This window comes from Rhinoderma darwinii, chromosome 9, assembly GCF_050947455.1.
Source record: "Rhinoderma darwinii isolate aRhiDar2 chromosome 9, aRhiDar2.hap1, whole genome shotgun sequence".
Classification (NCBI taxonomy): Eukaryota; Metazoa; Chordata; class Amphibia; order Anura; family Rhinodermatidae; genus Rhinoderma; species Rhinoderma darwinii.
The window spans coordinates 28360961-28375412 of NC_134695.1; positions in this window are offsets into that span (position 1 = coordinate 28360961).

A 14452-nucleotide genomic window follows, 5' to 3' on the forward strand; every position below is an offset into this window, starting at 1 on the left:
CTGACAGGTAGCAGAGTTACATGATGGGGATTTTTTTTTCCAGTTGTGTAACTGCTACCAGTCAATGGAAAAATCATCCACCAGAGCCCCCCTGTAGATTGCTCCACACACAGCCCCCCTGTAGATATCTCCACACACAGCCCCCCTGTAGATATCTCCACACACAGCCCCCTGTAGATAGCTCCACACACAGCCCCACTGTAGATCGCTCCACACACAGCCCCACTGTGGATCGCTCCACACACAGCCCCACTGTAGATCGCTCCACACAAAGCCCCCTGTCGATAGCTCCACACACAGCCCCCCTGTATGCAAAATAAAAGGTTCTTCCTCTTACTTTTTTAATGTCCAAGATCTCCTTAACCTCGAATGTGTCTGAAGGGCCGCTGGAGACAACCGCAGGGCTTGGCGTCTTGGTAAAGCAGTTCAGAACCACTGGCTTCAGGAGAGAAACATGGAAGGAGTTGGGGATCTTGAGAGTAGGAGGCAGCCGAAGCTTGTATGCGACAGGGTTGATCTACTGCAGGATCTCGAAGGGATCGAGGAACCTGGGAGCAAATTTGTACGACGGCACCCTCAGTCGAATATTCCTGGAGGACAGCCAGACCTTCGTGCCAGGAAGAAACTGAGGGGTTTCTCTTCTCCTTGTGGCCGCCTTCCGCTTCATGCAGTCGACCGCCAGCAGGATGGAGGATCGAGTCTGCTGCCAGGTCTGCAGAAAGTCCCCAAAGACCGTCACAGCAGCTGGCACCTGGGACGTGACCGGGAGAGGAATTTGTGGGTGCTGGCCATAGACAATAAGGAACGGTGTCTTCTGTGTGGACTCGCTGGTATGATTCTTGTAAGAGAACTCAGCCCACGGAAGCCACTGCATCCAGTCATCATGCTGCTTGGAGATGAAGTGGCATAGGTAGTTCTCCAAGATCTGATTGATCCTCTCGACCTGACCATTGAACTGAGGATGGTAGGTCAAGGAAAAGTCCAACTTTATACCTAGGAGTCCGCAGAGGGCTCACCAGAACTTCTAGGTGAACGGAAACCCCCTATCAGATACAATATGTTGCGGCAAGCCATGCAGGCGGAAGATGTGTTGGATGAACAGCATGGCCAGCAGAGGAGCAGAAGGAAGACCGGTCAGAGGAACGAAGTGGGCCATCTTTGAAAATCGATCCACCACCACCCAGGCAGTACTGCATCCGGCAGAGACAGGCAGGTCCGTAATAAAGTCCACAGCTACAGTGAAGGAAATAAGTATTTGATCCCTTGCTGATTTTGTAAGTTTGCCCACTGTCAAAGACATGAACAGTCTAGAATTTTTAGGCTAGGTTAATTTTACCAGTGAGAGATAGATTATATTTTTAAAAAAAAACTGAAAATCACATAGTCACAATTATATATATTTATTTGCATTGTGCACAGATAAATAAGTATTTGATCCCCTACCAACCATTAAGAGTTCAGCCTCCTCCAGACCAGTTACACGCTCCAAATCAACTTGGTGCTTGCATTAAAGACAGCTGTCTTAAATGGTCACCTGTATAAAAGACTCCTGTCCACAGACTCAATTAATCAGTCTGACTCTAACCTCTACAACATGGGCAAGACCAAAGAGCTTTCTAAGGATGTCAGGGACAAGATCATAGACCTGCACAAGGCTGGAATGGGCTACAAAACCATAAGTAAGACGCTGGGTGAGAAGGAGACAACTGTTGGTGTAATAGTAAGAAAATGGAAGACATACAAAATGACTGTCAATCGACATCGATCTGGGGCTCCATGCAAAATCTCACCTCGTGGGGTATCCTTGATCCTGAGGAAGGTGAGAGCTCAGTCGAAAACTACACGGGGGGAACTTGTTAATGATCTCAAGGCAGCTGGGACCACAGTCACCAAGAAGACCATTGGTAACACATTACGCCGTAATGGATTAAAATCCTGCAGTGCCCGCAAGGTCCCCCTGCTCAAGAAGGCAGATGTACAGGCCCGTCTGAAGTTTGCAAATGAACATCTGGATGATTCTGAGAGTGATTGGGAGAAGGTGCTGTGGTCAGATGAGACTTAAATTGAGCTCTTTGGCATTAACTCAACTCGCCGTGTTTGGAGGAAGAGAAATGCTGCCTATGACCCAAAGAACACCGTCCCCACTGTCAAGCATGGAGGTGGAAACATTATGTTTTGGGGGTGTTTCTCTGCTAAGGGCACAGGACTACTTCACCGCATCAATGGGAGAATGGATGGAGCCATGTACCGTCAAAACCTGAGTGACAACCTCCTTCCCTCCACCAGGACATTAAAAATGGCTCGTGGCTGGGTCTTCCAGCACGACAATGACCCGAAACATACAGCCAAGGCAACAAAGGAGTGGCTCAAAAAGAAGCACATTAAGGTCATGGAGTGGCCTAGCCAGTCTCCAGACCTTAATCCCATCGAAAACTTATGGAGGGAGCTGAAGATCCGAGTTGCCAAGCGACAGCCTCGAAATCTTAATGATTTACAGATGATCTGCAAAGAGGAGTGGGCCAAAATTCCATCTAACGTGTGCAAACCTCATCATCAACTACTAAAAACGTCTGACTGCTGTGCTTGCCAACAAGGGTTTTGCCACCAAGTATTAAGTCTTGTTTGCCAAAGGGATCAAATACTTATTTCTCTGTGCACAATGCAAATAAATATATATAATTTTGACTATGTGATTTTCTTTTTTTTTTTTAATATAATCTATCTCTCACTGGTAAAATTAACCTAGCCTAAAAATTCTAGACTGTTCATGTCTTTGACAGTGGGCAAACTTACAAAATCAGCAAGGGATCAAATACTTATTTCCTTCACTGTATATGCTGCCAGGGAGCATTGGGCACAGGCAATGGCTGGAGCAGACCAGCAGGTCTGGAGTGTGCGACCTTGTTGACTGCACATACAGAACAGGAAGAAACAAAGTCCATAATGTCCTTGGGCAGCGTGGGCCACCATAAATGAGGAGCAATCGGATCCCGAGTCTTACGGGTCCCCGCATGACCTGCCAGTCTAGAGGAGTGTCCCCAGCGGAGGATTCTTCCACGGTCAGCCAGGCGCACAAAAGTCCTCCCTGGAGGAATGTCCCCAACTTGCAGGGGATTGACAGAGACAATGTAAGACGGATAAATTATGTTTTGTGGAATCTCCATGGTGTCTTCTGTCTCAAAAGACCTGGACAAGGCATCGGCCCTCACATTCTTGTCGGCTGGGGGAAAATAGAGCTCAAACTGGAACCTGGTAAAGAACAGTGACCACGTGGCTTGACGAGGGTTCAAACGTTGGGCCGTCTGGAGGTAGGTCAGATTCTTGTGGTCTGTAAAAATCAGGATGGTATGAGCTGCGCCCTCTAGTAGATGTCTCCACTCCTCCAGAGCCAATTTGATGGCCAGTAACTCCCGATCCCTAATCGAGTAGTTGCGTTCTGCGGAAAAGAAGAACTTTGACTTGCCCTTGGAGCCTCTCTGGAACAGGAGTGCACCAGCACCGACAGAGGATGCGTCCACCTCCAACGAGAACTGTAGAGAGACGTCTGGATGATGGAGGATAGAGGCTGACGTGAAGGCACTCTTCAGGCTACTGAATGCGGACTCTGCCTCAGGAGTACACACCTTGGTGTTCATGCCCTTCTTAGTGAGGTTAGAGATAGGAGAAGTCAGTGAGAAGTTTGGAATAAACTGTCTGTAAAAATTGGCGAATCCCAGAAAGCGCTGTATGGCCCTCAAGCCTTGGGGGCGTGGTCATTCCAGGACAGACTTTACCCTTTCAGGATCCATCTCGAGACCTCGATTCGAGACGATATAGCCCAGGAAGGGTAGAGCATCTTTTTCAAACACACACTTTTCCAACTTAGCGTACAGACGATTCTCCCTTAACCGCAGCAAAACTTGACGGACATGTCTCTGATGCATCATAGGATCTGGAGAAAAAAAACACATGTCTGACACATACTGACATACTGCATACACACTGCACACATACTACACATACACACACTGCACACATACACATTACACAAACTACATATACACACACACTACATATACACACATTGCAGGCATACTACATATACACACTGCACACATACTACATACACACACTGCACACACTACATACACACACTGAACACATACACACACTGAACACATACTACATATATACACACTGCACACATACTACATATACACTACACATACACTACATATACACACACTGCACACATACTACATATACGCACACTGCAAACATACTACATATACACATACATACACACTGCTCACATACATACATACATACATACACACACACACACACTGCACACATATACATACATACATTCAGACACAGTAATTGCTCACTGCACACATACATATACACACACATACATAATACACACACATTGTGTATATATATATATATATATATATATATATATACATACATACATACATACATTGAGACACACAGTAATTGCACACTCCAGTCACCCCTTTGACTTTATACATTGACACTTATCTCCTTTCTGTAGTCGGCTCCTCTTTCCCAGCAACTTCTGTCTCCTCTTACTTCTTCAGCAGGGGGTGGTGCCCCAGTGCTGGTGGGAGGGGTGCACAGAGAGAGCGAGATTAGAAGCTGAAGGGGCTATCAAGGACTGCAGTACTGGGCTGTACAGGGCTTAGGAGAAATTTTTAGCAGCAGCAGCTATACAGATCAGCAGTGCAGACACAGTGAAGGAGCAGGGTGCTGCTGACCTGTACAGCTGCTGGGCAGTGAATTAGATGCAGAGCAGGCCGCTGGGCAGGGTCTTCACACATTCAGCAGTACAAGCTGAAGTAACGGCAGCCCAGCGTCCTGCACTGTATATATTCTTCTGTGCCACCTGTCAGATCCCAGCCAAGCCACTCTCTGCTGCTGTGTTCCATTCTCCTCCTCCTGCTCCTCTCTGGCGGGCAGGAGGGCCCTTCTAGTAGTACACAGCAGACACAGAGCGCTGAGGCTGGGAAGGCTTACAAGGTACTTGTCACGGTGTGGGATGTGTGGACCCACTGGGCAGAACCGTGTAGCGGGATGGCAGATAGCAAAACAGGTATGGTACAGAGTCTATGGTCCAGAAAAGGGTACCTGAGGCCGTGTAGACAGGCGCAAGGCAGGCTCGGCCAGGTGGCAGGTAGACGTCAGGCGTGGAGCAGCAGAACAGGCGTGGAGATTAAGCACAACACGACAACAGCTCAGCACGGCAGTAGACCAGGATGGTACAGACCGCATGGGAAACAGGATAAAGGATACGGGTACGGGGAACACTGGGAAGCTGGAAGACACTTAGGAGACCATTCGCAAGACAGACTAAGGGAAACAACAACAACGCTCAGGCATAGACCCCTCTTATAGTCCAAGGTACTCATGGGTCAAAGTTCATCACAAGTTCCGGTGCGCGCGCTGCCCCTTTAAGAGCGAGCACGAGCGTACGCGCGCACCCTACAGAATCCGGCTGAGGTGAGTGGACGCGAGCGCTGGAGTCTGCTGAGGAGGAGGCTGGGGCCAGCGCTTCCCGACTCGTGGCTGCGGCTGTCAGGGGGAGGTTGGAGCTGACAGCCCGCAGCCACGGACATTACAGTACTTCATGAGGTCATCACGCTGCCTGCGTGTGATGCAGGCACATACTTCTCCTTCCTCTAACCAACGCAACTTGCACTTGCGCAGCTCTTTGGACAAAAATAAAATAAAATAGAAACCACGTATACATTTTTATTTATTCTGGACACAACGGACAGTTGCTAAAAGCCCTCTAATTTCACGGCCTGTCCGTAAATTAACGGACCGTTAGCAACCCTGTTCTGAAACACAAGCAGGGTGTAATGTCGGGGTAAGCAAACAGACAAGTGAGCCCTAATCTACCCGCCACTCAGTCCCTGCCTACTTGCAACAACCCGCCCTAGGCGACGGGGTAAAACTGGGTGACGGTCCCTACGCTCAATAAGTGCCCGACAGACAAACAGACAAGGGTACACAGAAGCAAGGGAAAAGGGGCAGTTGCCCACGGCAACACCGCGAGCAACAAGAGAGGTGAACGAGCCGAGTCAAACCAGGAGTGTACGAGGTACCAAACGCAGAGCAGGAGAGTAGTGAACAAGCCAAGTCAAACCAGGAGTGTACGAGGTACCAAACGCAGAGCAGGAGAGTAGTCAGTAAGCCAGGGTCGATATGAAGCAGGGTCAAATGGTTAAAGAAGCTGCAGCAGGGCCAGGAAACAAAACAAGAATCACAAGCAAGGAGGAACAGGAAAGGCAGGTATAAATAGACAGAGGGCGGGAGCTAGCTCCGTCTGGCCAGGCTGTGATAGGCTCTCCCACTCCTAAGCCTGCCATCCTGAGTGGTGGAAGATGGAGTCAGTCTCACAGACATAGAAGCAGGTGCAGGCTGATTACCTATGGGCGTGGATACAGACGCTGTGCCTGGCAGATCCTTAACAGTACCCCCCCCTTTTATGAGGGGCCACCGGACCCTTTCTAGATGGACCTTCCTCACCAATACCCCAGCGTGAACATCCCGGGCGGGTACCCAAGTCCTCTCCTCAGGCCCGTATCCTCTCCAATGGACCAGGTACTGGAGGGAGCCTTGGACCATATTGCTGTCCACAATCTTGGCCACCTCGAATTCTACCCCCTCAGGGGTGAGAACGGGGACAGGAGGTTTCCTCGAGGGAGCCAAGGACGGGGAGCAGCGTTTAAGGAGGGAGGCATGAAACACGTCGTGTATTCGAAAAGATGGGGGCAACTCCAGTCGGAAGGAGACAGGATTGAGGACTTCAATGACCTTGTACGGCCCTATAAACCGGGGAGCAAACTTCTTGGACGGGACTTTAAGGCGCAAGTTCTTAGACGATAGCCACACCAGATCCCTGACCACAAACAAGGGGTTAGCAGAACGTCTTTTATGTGCCTGAGTTTTTTGTATGCTCTGGGACGCCTTTAGGTTCTTCTGAACCTGGGCCCAGACTGTGCACAGTTCCTGATGAACGACATCTACCTTGGGATTGTTGGAACTACCAGGTGAAACGGAGGAGAACCGTGGATTAAACCCAAAATTACAGAAAAAGGGGGAGACCCCTGACGAGTTACTGACCCGGTTATTAAGGGAAAATTCGGTGAGGGGAATGAAGGAGACCCAATCATATTGACAGTCAGAGATAACGCACCTTAAATATTGTTCTAGAGACTGATTAGTCCTCTCCGTTTGGCCATTAGTTTCAGGATGGAAGGCCAAGGAGGACAGATCAATCTCCAACATTTTACAGAAGGCTCTCCAAAACAATGAAACAAATTGTACCCCTCTGTCAGAAACAATATTGACAGGAACCCAATGGAGACGCAGGATGTGTTTGACAAACAAGGTAGCTAACGTCTTAGCATTGGGTAGTTTCTTGAGGGGCACAAAGTGGCACATCTTACTGAAACGGTCTACTACAACCCACACCACTGACTTGCCTTGAGATGGAGGCAAATCGGTGATAAAATCCATGGAGATAGACCATGGGTCCAAGGTCTCTGGGGAATGGGCAAAGAACATAGTAAGCCCGCTGGTCGGGACCTGGGAGTCTTGGACCTAGCACAAATTTCACAGGCGGCGACGTAGGCCTTAACGTCTTTAAGCAACCCAGGTCACCAATAGTTTCTGGCAATGAGATGCTTGGTACCCAGGATGCCTGGATGGCCAGATAGTGCAGAGTCATGATTTTCCCTGAGTACCGTTAGCCGGAATTGCAGGGGAACAAACAGCTTGTTCTCAGGAAGGTTCCCGGGAGCTGAACCTTGATCAGCCGCAATTTCGGAGACTAAGTCAGAATCAACAGAGGAAATGATTATACCTGGAGGCAAAACACAAGCAGGATCTTCCTCCGAAGGAGGGCTGGCCATGAAGCTACGCGACAGTGCATCAGCCTTAATATTTTTAGACCCAGCCCTATAGGTGACCAAAAAGTTGAATCTAGTAAAAAATAACGCCCATCGAGCTTGTCTCGGGTTTAGCCTCCGGGCAGATTCTAAGAAAACCAGATTCTTGTGGTCGGTAAGGACCGTTACCTGGTGCCTAGCCACCTCCAGGTAGTGGCGCCACTCTTCAAATGCCCATTTAATGGCTAAGCGTTCGCGGTTGCCAATATCATACTCTCAGTGGGCGAGAACTCCCTGGAGAAGTAGGCACAGGGACGGAGATGGGTGAGGGACCTGGTACCCTGGGACAAGACATCACCCACTCCCACCTCGGAGGCGTCAACCTCCACGATGAATGGCTCCATTTGGTTAGGCTGAATCAGCACAGGGGCCGAGATAAAGCACTACTTAAAGGGAATGTGTTGCCAGAAAAACATGTTTTTTTTTTTAAAATTAAACATTTAGTGTGTGGGTGATTAAACATTGTTCAAATTTTTTTTATTTTTTTCACGAGTCAGGAAATATTATAAATTAATTCTAATTTATAATACTACCCATTTTTGGTCACTAGATGGAGCTATTCCCAAAATTGCAGCATTGCAACATTGGGTTAAAAGCCCTCGCTCTAGTGAGCTCTCAGCATCCCCCCCTCCTTTATCCTGGCTAGTGCCGGGATAAACGAGGGGTTTGAACGGTGTAACCTCCTACACTGTGTGTCGCCATTTTTTGAGCTAACACACAGTGTAGTAGGTTTACATACAGTAGTAAACACACACAAACACGAACATACATTGAAATCTCTTACCTGCTCCTGCCGCCGCGGCTCCCTCCGGCCCGTCCGCTCCGTTTGCTGCCGCTGGTCCAAGTGCACAAATCCGGAAGCCGCGACCGGAAGTAGTAATATTACTGTCCGGCCGCGACTTCCGGTCCACAGGAAAATGGAAAATGGCGCCGGACGGCGCCAATTTCGAATTGGACTGTGTGGGAGCGGCGCATGCGCAGTTCCCACACAGACGCCGTACACGGAAGTCAATGGGACGGGAGCCGTTCGCAGTCCCTATGGGACTGTGGCTGCCGTATTCCATGTCTGTATGTGTCGTTAATCGACACAGACAGAAATGGAACAAAAAATGGCAGCCCCCATAGGGAAGAAAAAGTGTAAAAATAAGAAAAAGTAAAACACAAACACACAAATGAATATAAACGTTTTTAATAAAGCACTAACATCTTTAACATATAAAAAAATAATTTGTGATGACACTGTTCCTTTAAGGACCTCAAAAGCCTGGACCGCCTCTGGAGGCCAGTGGAGGAGGTCAGCACCTTTGCGAGTAAGATCCGTAAGAGGCTTAGCGATGACCGAGAAGTTAGCAATAAATCTCCTGTAATAATTAGCTAACCCCAGGAAGCACTGTAACGCCTTCAGGGAGGCAGGTTGGACCCATTCAGCCACAGCCTGAACCTTGGCAGGGTCCATGCGGAATTCATGAGGAGTGAGGATTTGACCCAAAAATGGTATCTCCTGCACCCCAAACACACATTTTTCGGTTTTAGCAAACAGTTTGTTTTCCCGAAGGGCCTGGAGCACCTTCCTTACATGCTCAATGTGGGAGGACCAGTCCTTGGAAAACACAAGTATGTCATCAAGGTACACTACAAGAAATACCCCCAGGTAGTCTCTTAAAATCTCATGTATGAAATTCCGGAAGACCGCGGGAGCATTACACAACCCAAAGGGCATGAAGAGGTATTCGAAATGACCTTCGGGCGTGTTAAACGCAGTCTTCCACTCATCCCCCTCTCTGATGCGGATAAGCTTATAAGCCCCCGTAGATCAAACTTAGAGAACCATTGGGCCCCTTGAACCTGATTGAAGAGATCAGGAATCAAAGGAAGGGGATACTGGTTCCTTACCAGTGACCTTATTCAAGTTTCGGTAATAGATGCACGGCCTAAGACCATCATCTTTCTTCCCTACGAAGAAGAAGCCAGCACCTACCGGAGAAGTAGAGGGGCGAATGTAACCCTTGGCCAGGCATTCCTGGATATACTCTCTCATAGCTTAACGTTCGGGACAAGAGAGATTAAATATCCTACCCTTAGGGATATTAGCTCCTGGTACCAAATCGATAGAGAATACGATTGCGCAATGAGGAGGTAACACTTCAGAGGCCTTTTTAGAAAAAACATCAGCGAAGTCCTGAATAAACTCAGGTAGAGTGTTCACCTCCTCAGGGAGAGAAATAAAATTAACAGAAAAACATGACGTCATGCATTCATTACCCCATTTGGTAAGATCCCCAGTATTCCAGTTAAATGTGGGATTATGCATCTGCACCCCGGGGAAGTCCTAAAACCAAATCGGACGATAATCCCTGCATCACCAGTACAGAACACTGCTCCAAATGCATGGAGCCACAAGGAGTTCAAAAACAGGGGTATGCTGCGTAAAATAACCATTAGCAAGTGGAGTGGAGTCGATACCCACTACCGGGACAGGTTTAGGCAAATCAATCAATGGCATATCTAGAGACATAGCAAATTCCACAGACATAATATTAGCAGAAGACCCTGAATCCACGTAGGCACCGCCGGTAGCAGACCTACCCTCAAAAGAGACCTGAAAGGGAAGCAAGATCTTATTAGGTTTCATATTTACGGAAAATACCTGTGCGCCCAAGCGACCTCCCTGATGGTCACTTAGGCACGGAAGTTCTTCTGGCTGCTTATTCTTACGCCTAGGACAGTTGTTCACTTGATGTTTGTCATCCCCACAGTAGAAGCAGAGACCATTCTTTCTGCGGAGCTCTCTACGTTGTTGCGGAGACACGGAGGCCCCGAGTTGCATTGGTTCATCCGAGTTTTCCGTGGAAGAACGAAGCAACGGAACCTCGGGAACCATCATTGGGGAGCCAGAGGAGAAAGCACAAAAACGTTCAAGTCGTCGTTCCCTGAGACGTCGGTCAAGACGTACTGTTAAAGCCATAACCTGATCTAGAGAGTCTGAAAAGGGATAGCTAACTAACAGGTCTTTCAGGGCATTCGACAGACCCAATCTAAACTGGCACCTCAAGGCAGGGTCATTCCACCGAGAAGCTACACACCACTTCCTAAAGTCAGAACAGTACTCCTCAACGGGTCTCTTACCCTGTCGTATGGTCACCAGTTAACTGTCGGCAAAGGCAGTCTTGTCAGTCTTGTCATATATGAGCCCGAGAGCAGAAAAAAAAAAGAGATCAACAGAGGAAAGTTCAGGGGCGTCAGGAGCCAAGGAGAAGGCCCATTCTTGGGGCCCGTCCTGGAGCCAGGACATAATTATACCCACTCGCTGGCTCTCAGAACCTGAGGAGTTGGGCCTTAGACGGAAATAGAGCCTACAACTCTCCCAAAAGGAGAAAAAAGGTCTTCCGGTCCCCTGAGAACCGGTCAGGCAACTTGAGGTGGGGTTCAAGAGGTGAGGTGGGGGGCACTACCAGGGTAGTATTACACTGGTTGCCCCTCTGAGCCAGGGCTTGGACCTGTAGGGAGAGGCCCTGCATTTGCTGAGCCAGGGTCTCAAGGGGGTCCATAGTTGTGTCAGGCACCAGGGTAGAAAAGGTATATGGGCCTATGATTATGTAATGACGGGGTAGGGAGAAAGACAGGTGAGCCCTAATCTACCCGCCACTCAATCCCTGCCTACTTGCACGGCCCGTCCTAGGCGACGGCGTACAACTGGGCGACGGTCCCTACGCTCAATATGTGCACGACAGACAAACAGATAAGGGTACACAGAAGCTAAGGGAAATGGGGCAGTTGCCCACGGCAACACAGTGAGCAACAAGAGTAGTGAACAAGCCGAGTCAAACCAGGAGTGTACGAGGTACCAAACGCAGAGCAGGAAAGTAGTCAGTAAAGCCAGGGTCAATTTGAAGCAGAGGTAAATAGTACTAGCAGGAGCAGCAGAGCCAGGAAACATGACAGAATCACAGGCAGAGGAGGAGCAGGAAATGAAGGTATAAATAGACAGAGGGCGGAAGCTAGCTCCGTCTGGCCAGGCTGTGATAGGCTCTCCCACTCCTCAGCCTCCCAGCCTGAGTGGTAGCAGATCGTGTCACTCTATCAGACATAGGAGCAGGTGCAGACTGATTAACCACAGGCGTCGACAAAGAAGCTGTGTCTGGCAGATCCTTTACAGTTACGCCCATGGCCGGGTGTCGTCATTCAAACTCACCCCTTGACGATCCCGGCAATGGACAGCTCTCTTCTCGGCGTCCGCTCCCTCCAGGGAGACGCCGGCACTCTCTTCCGAGTCCTCGTACTGTCTCCAGCAGGGCCTTAAAGGGCCAGTACGAGTCCAGCTGTCTAATATCAATTATCAGCCCAAATGGCTGCTGGACTATAAAAAGGGGCTCTGCCCACTAGTTCCTTGCCTGAGCTTTGTTGTATACCCTAGTTCGTCTTGCAAAAGGTCTCCCAGTGTTTTCCAGTTCCCAGTGTTACCCGTTCCTGCTGCCTGTACCCTGTATCCCGTGCTATTGTATCTACAGGTGAAAGTCAAGTTGTGCCTTCCCGCTGCATCCGCGGCGTTACCTGCTATGAAAGTCAAGTTGTGCCTTCCCGCTGCATCCGCAGTGCTACCTGCTGTGAAAGTCAAGTCGTGCTTCCGCCACTGTCTACATTGCCTCAGGTACCCGTTCTGAACTATAGACTTTGTTTTGTACCTTGTTGGCCAGCTGCTACTCCGCTACGCGGTACGGCCCAGTGGGTTCACACCCCGCGCCGTGACAGTACGCTCAGGCCATGGATCCCGCTGGCCAAGTCAAGAGCCTGTCATCCTCCCAAGCCATGCAGGCGGACATGCAGGATCTGCAAGCACGACAGGATCAACTCATTGTGGCAGTAGACTCCTTGGCACAGCATCTTGGTGCACCAGTTACTTCCGTCACTCAAATTTAAGCTCCTCCGATCGACCCTCCTGCTACACTTCCTGGCAGCCCCAGTTCGGACTCTCGGTACTCGCTGCCATTGCCACCTCGGTTTCATGGAGACGCAAGTTCGTGCAGGGGGTTTCTGAATCAATGCCAAATCCACTTCACTCTGCACGCCCGAGCATTTCCTTCGGACGGAGCCAGGATCGCCTGCATCATATCCCTACTCGCCAGCAAGGCCCTGGCATGGGCGAATCCAATCTGGGAACGACAGGGACCTGAGACCAGAGACTTCCAGGGGTTTGTGCGGTTGTTCTGTTCCGTATTTGAGGAGCCTGGACGAGTCTCATCGGCAGCCACTGCTCTCTTTAACCTGCGCCAGGAGGACGCCTCCGTGGGCGAATACACCATCCAGTTCCGGACTCTGGCAGGAGAATTATCCTGGAACAATGAGGCCTTGGTAGCATCCTTCTGGCATGGCCTATCGCCTGAGATCAAAGACGAACTGGCTGCTCGAGATCTCCCAGCTGCCCTGGACGACCTGATTCTACTGGCTACCCGTGTGGACATAAGGCTCAGAGAGAGATCCCAAGAGATTCTTCAGGAGAAACGGCTTTCTAGACTGGCGCCCAACTTCCGGCATCCCCTCTTGCCTTGTTCTTCTGCTGCGCGCGAGGTTCCGTTGCAGGTGGATCAGCTTAAACTGTCCAATCAAGAAAAACAGTGCAGGCGCACCTCTGGACTCTGCCTATATTGAGGCCTCGCAGGCCATGTCGTGCGTCTGTGTCCCCAGAGGCCAAAGAAACCCCAATGCCTGGGATTGGTTGGAGAGACAACCCTGGGTGCTACTGCACTTAATAGAGAACTCTCGTCCAAGCTGTTTATTCCTGTGATCATCATCGCTGGCGAGAGACCTCATCCAGTCTCTGCCTACCTGGACTCTGGCTCCGCAGCCAATTTAGTCTGTTAAGACCTCGTGGATCTTCTTTAATTGCCTACTGTTTTTCTTGAGAGACTATTGATCGTTGCCTCGGTAGATGGACTTGCCTTTTCCTGACCCAGTATTGTCTGTGACCAAGCCTTTGAGGCTCCAAGTGCGAGCTCTTCATTCCGAGCTGATCTCCCTGTATGTCCTGTCCAAAGCCATCAACCCCGTGCTGCTGGGTTTGCCTTGGCTCCATCTTCACGACCCAGTTCTGGATTGGAACTCCGGAGAGGTTCTTCAGTGGGGTCCCAAGTGTCTAGACCGCTGTCTGGGTCATGTCCATCCATCCCAGCCTTCTCCGCATCAGTCATTGACAGGGTTGCCTCCTTGTTACTCTCAGTTCGCTGATGTCTTTGACAAAAAGGAGGCAGAGATATTGCCACCACATCGAGAATACGACTGCCCTTTTGACTTGGTTCCTGATTCGTCCCCTGGTTCCTGATTCGTCAGTTCGCTGATGTCTTTGACAAAAAGGAGGCAGAGATATTGCCACCACATCGAGAATACGACTGCCCTTTTGACTTGGTTCCTGATTCGTCCCCTCCGCGCGGTAGAGTATACCCTCTCTCCTTGCCAGAGACCCAGTCTATGTCGGCCTACATTAAAGAGAATCTGGA